This window comes from Lepisma saccharinum, chromosome 4 (genome assembly GCF_977018435.1).
Source record: "Lepisma saccharinum chromosome 4, izLepSacc3.1, whole genome shotgun sequence".
Taxonomy (NCBI): domain Eukaryota; kingdom Metazoa; phylum Arthropoda; class Insecta; order Zygentoma; family Lepismatidae; genus Lepisma; species Lepisma saccharinum.
In genome coordinates this window covers 4,757,453-4,763,452 of record NC_139232.1, presented here as the reverse complement: position 1 = coordinate 4,763,452, position 6,000 = coordinate 4,757,453, and positions in this window count along the sequence as shown.

Here is a 6,000-nt window from a genome sequence, read left to right as displayed (position 1 = left end):
TTACAATGCATTACAGCTAATAAAAATAAACCGCGAGCGAAACGAGCAAGAAAATACTTGGGTCCAATTTATTTGCAGGCCGGAATCAATATTAATTGAATAGGGCGCAAATAATTTCATGGAACGCCATGGCATTATATCATTTACAACTTTTGTGCCTCCCCGATGGTGTACTGGTAACATCGTCGCCTTGTGATCAAGGGGTCCCGGGTTGGATCCCCGGTGGAGGCACATAGTGGTTCGGAACCCACTTTAAGTCTCAATTAGCGTTTCTGTGCATAAAGTACACAAAAAACAATCAATTTTATAACTTATTTTCATTAGATCGTCCGGTGCTACGGTTCTGGACTTGATAAGACTAAGAAAAGCAGGTATTGCGAGTGAATCGAGCAAGAAAAGTTTACGAAAAATATTTTTATTTGCATAAAATATGAAGTTGTGGGCGGTAATTGCCCCCTGCAGGTACACTTGGCCGTCAGTGTTTGCCCCCCTAGAATTCATTTTCGACCAACGTTGGGGGGCAATGCCCCCCTGCCCCCCCTGTGGTTGCGCCACTGGTTCTTGGAAAAATTGCTGTCACAAACCAAATTCTTGGGAAGACGTATCTATTTAAATAGTGCACTCTTGACATAAGCGATAGATTTTGTAACACGTATGTTTTAATGAAGCCGTGAGTACTATTTGTTAATTTTTTAAAAAAAATCATATGGATCGTAGGCTTTTATTCTGAACGAGGGCGGCGGGTCAAATGGGGATTTCGATTTGGCACTGATTAACGCTGTTACCTAGGATCCAAGAAGGTACTACCATTCCTTGCTGTCTATATGCTAGTTTGAATCGAGTCGTGGACGCGGCAGCCCGACGTTCTTCTTCTACGAAGTTCTCATGTTTTCGTTAAGAAAGTTTTCGATTTTGCCTTTGTTGGGTCTTATCAAGCCACCTTTGAACATCAATTTTGGTAAGTACAATATGCCTTCTTCAAATTTTAAGTTAGATTTTGACATACTGCTTGATAGGTTATCTTACATTTGTGTTTTCTAGGGTCCGTCACTAGGATAAAACTGGGACGTCCCCGACTTGAACGCCACCGACCAATATTGAAATATATTTTATACTAGGCCTATGCTTTAATTCGCAGTCAAATCTGTGATAATATGTTGTTTATTAAATTGATTGATTTGTTGTTTTAAGTCCACTTTATGCACAGGAAGTCTAATCGGGACTGGGCCTACAGTTTTAAAGTGGGATACGAACCACTGTGCCATGTGCCTCAACCGGGTATCGAACCCGGGACCCCTTGATTACAAGGCGACGACGTTACCACTACGCCATCCGAGAGGCCCATGTCTGTATATATTGAGTATAAGAAATTATTTGTTAGTGAAGACCTTTTTAAAAACAAAAATGACAAAGATACTTTCTGACTCATAATGTTATTGTCTTTTTCATGGTTAACTTGACCTTTGTTCTAACAAAAACGTTGTATAACAAAATGTTGCATTGTTTCATATGAGCTCCTCGTTTCACCTATCCGGTTGTCCAAAACGAGGATATTGCAAATTTTTCTGAAAAATGTTTTTCCTAACTCCCCATATGTAGTTTTTACTCGAGAAAGCCTTGTTTCCTGATAGACTAGGACGCACTCAGAAAAGATAAGGTTTGAAACATTTTTCCATTGATAACTTCGCTTTTGTAGGTCTAAATATGTTAGATAACTTCGCTTTTGTAGGTCAAAATATGTTACATAACTTCGCTTTTGTAGGTCAAAATATGTTACATAACATCGCTTTTGTAGGTCAAAATGTGTTACATAACTTAGCTTTTGTAGGTCAAAATATGTTACATAACATCGCTTTTGTAGGTCAAAATGTGTTACATAACTTAGCTTTTGTAGGTCAAAATGTGTTACATAACTTCGCTTTTGTAGGTTAAAATGTGTTACATAATTTCGCTTTTGTAGGCCAAAATGTGTTACATAACTTCGCTTTTGTAGGTCAAAATGTGTTACATAACTTAGCTTTTGTAGGTCAAAATGTGTTCCATAACTTCACTTTTGTAGGTCAAATTATGTTAGATAACTGCGCTTTTGTAGGTCAAAATATGTTAGTATCCCATTTTGGACGACTCGTCCCTACCTAATATTTTAACCTGATCTTTAGTTACAGTATCAATTCCATATGGTAAGTTTTCTTGCTTTTCATGTGCCACAGATTGGACATGCATGAAGGCACGTTTCCACTAGCTGTATACTTACTTTAGTTATTCACGATATCTCTTGAACAGTAACTGCATTTTTAATAGAACGTAAAGGTGGAATTTATGTGCGACTTTTCTAAGATCTTTATAATAAATATGAGTTCTGCACCGTGGCGATGCTTGCCTTGAAAATATCTCCAATCCATGAACATAAATCCTAATCGACATAAATCATATTTTTGCAACATATCTAATTTGGAAAGTTGTACCGTAAGACAGGAACGCTTCAAATAATTCCTTATCTTGAGTTTCCTGAAGCTCGGAAACCATCGCAGAGAAATAAAGAAAGGGGGAAGGGGTGCACAAGAGAAGGACGAAAGGGGAACATAAACCACAGATAAAACTTAACTTAAATGGTCCCGCCTTGATAGGAGTTCCTGGTACTGACGGACAATATATTTCAAGAGCATCTCCGGCAAAAGATTCCGAAGGTTTCCTAGGATACCATCTCGCATGGGATGGGAGAGGGCATCTGGCACGGAGCAACATCCGATTTACAACGTAGATATTCAACCCACACTTTCTACGTCTTCTAGACTCTCAGAAATAAGAACATGCGTTTCATTCGTGTGTAGCTTTGTTAACAATTACTAATGCATACTTACGCTCTGCTTTCATTCGGAGTGAAGATGTTTCAGTACCTTTGGTTGTGATATCATAATTTAGCAACATGTATAGGACGACCACAAACAAAATAACCTTCACTTCTACCCTGAAGATGAAAGTGGCATTAGCTCTCGAAAGCTTGGAATAATTTCCACAACTCACCTGGTCGATAGCCCGAGAGAATCTTTTCATCATTCTGATATGATCCATATTTTTATGTGACGTCACCAGTAGAAAATATGTCACTAATGTATTTATTTTTGTGCAAGAAAGCGTACCTTGTTTGTAATGTATAACTTTTGTTTATTGTATTTTATGCTACATTATGGGTAATTTAATGTATCTTTGTTTGAGAGAGTGCACTATACGAATTTGTATTTCTAAACATGCATAGATGTCAGTTTTGTTGGTAGCATCTTTTTGTAAATAGTGAGTGATTCATCTGTACTTGAATCTTGTGTTCTCGAAATAGTATAAAAGCGAGGATATCGCATAAGAAATAACACACACTTTCGCCACGGATCGACGAAGTTTTTAAAATTAAAAATAACTCCTCGGTACTGTGCATACATCCTGGTATGGTAGTTCAGGTCACAAGCTAGGTCTATGTGATCATAGGCTTGCCGATAGCCACGCATTGAGATTATGCGTTTTTAGTTGAGTCCATTCATCGACAAAGCGAAATCCTCGCCTTCGTCTCAAGTATATTCGCATTATAATTGCCATATATAAAGAGTAAAACCTTTTAGTTTATCTACTGCAGCAATGTGGTTTTATTTTTCTGCGCTGTGAATATTGTCTTTGCCTAACACTATCCCTGTACCTGAGAGGAGTGTGTACTTCGCCGAGTCTCATCGTTCACCGCTGATTATTATTAAGTTATTATTAATAAATATAATAATACGTTTAATAGTATAATAATACAGGCTTGAACGTATCAATTCGTTGGCAGAAAAGCTTCAAGACTTAGTTCAAAAGAACCTTCGGCTAAAAGCCTTCGCGCATCTTCCCCTCCGCCATAAAGGACAGAGGGGATGCACAGGACACGCGGTTCTGCGCAGGTCCTTTTGCCTGTGGTCCCACTTTTGCAATAGGAAGTTCTCCTAAATTCAGCAGTTATAACTATTTCATGATTAAGAACTTCAACCATTTTAAAAATAATCAATACATTTGATTATACTGTACACCCTTGGCCTCCTCGATGGCGTAGTGGTAACGTCACTGCCTTGTCATCAAGGTTCCTGGGGTTTGATACCGGTGGAGGCACATATTGGTTCGCATCCCTCTTTAAACGGTAGGTCCAGTCCCTATTAGCCTATCTGTGCATAAAGTGAACCTAAACTTTACAGCCTTTAACATTTTCTTAAGTTTATTGTTGTGACAATAGGATATGAATAGAAATTATGCCGTTCACTATTACACAACCATTTCCATTTGATCTCGATTATGTCAAAATATTTTTCAGAAATATTTTTAAATTTATATTCCAATTTCAGCACAAGGGACCACCACGTTCCATATTCATATAATTCTATAGGGCCTTCCTGTATTGCAGCGGTAATACATTCCCTTAAATGGGAAGGGGGTGATGTGATATATATGAAACTATTTTCCCACACCTGGAAAATGATACATTGTTACAATAATGCAGTCGTAACGTTTTCTTGATTAAAGATACGTTGAAGAAACTGCATTTCTAGTGAAATTCTAGCCTGATTTGATTCTAGTTTGACTGCCACGGGGGAAACCCGCGTCGCACCAAGCCTCAAATCAAAAGGTACCCGGAGGGAAGGTGGGTAAAGGCGGCCACAGTGTGGTGCTCATCACATCACCTCCAAGATGGCCGACATCGAAAATATGTGAGACTCACGTACCCTAAATGTGCCTTCATGGCACGGTGCTATATGCACAGGGAACTTTACCTATATATTGTAGTCGTTTCTGTACCCCCTGAGTTACTATGTTTATTTTTTACATTCGCATAGACGAACCGTCTACTATGTCAATGGCTCAGGGCTCCCTAAAGGCTTACTTGTCTCCGGGCTCCCCCGCACTGAGGGGTTTTTCAGCTTGTAGATCCCGCACTGGTCCCGAGTTCAATACCCAGTGAAGGCTCCATGAAGTTCGGTTCCCACTTTAAGCAATAGGTACGATTAGCCTATCGTAATACTATAGGGAGAAATACTGTTTTGTATATTTTAATGCCAACAGTGTTTAAACAAATCTTTTTAGCTTTTTGAGAAGAGCGGGCCTCTTACTCTGTCTCTGAGGAAGTTTTTAGTCTATCCTTACCTTTTAACATGTTGTGTTTGTCCTGTGCAAGGGCCTTCACAAAATAGCACTTTTAACATTTTCCAAGCGCCTTTTTACACCCCTGTTTTTTTTTTACTCTTAAATAAGAATTTTAGAGAAAGGACTTATTTGCCCGCATACATTCAAGGGTGCCAAAATGTTCCAAAGCTCCCAACAATTTTAATTCATTCATTCATTTAAATTCTTCCATACTGGACGAAAGTTTATGAATTGAAAAGTGCCATGCACTTCAGGCATGAGAAACTCGCTTGCACTTGTAGAGGTCGGCGACTGGCCCGACCCTGTGGCCGAGTGGTTAGCACATCGCGCTGCGACGCCAAGGGTCCCGGGTTCGAATCCCGGTCGGGTTTGGTTGTTTGTAAATGTCCATTCATCAATTTCATCATTTCATCACTCATCCCCATCTTCGCAAATTAGCCAAGAGGCACAAAACGCGAAGTAAAATAAACTAAATCAATCAATCAGGTCGGCGACTGCTCTCGTGCGTTGTGAACTTACCGCTTGCACAGTGCACGAAAGTCGATTTTTAGCCCCACACTTCATTCCGCACCTATTCAGTCCACAGGTGCATAAGAGAGCGCTCTTACACAATTACAGCCAGTTCACCACTTCGGCATTGATTGACAAGTAGATACGTAATGTTATATCCATCTACATCCGGGTCGAAACACTCAAGGGAAATTAATTTTTTGGCTTCGATTCCTCACTAAGCAAGTAATTTCTTCAGCTGATTTGAACATAGAAAGGAAACTTGAAAATTACAAAGTTAATTTCTTCATTTCTACAGGCACCCCTCTCATTACAAGCTTGAAATACTCCGACGTC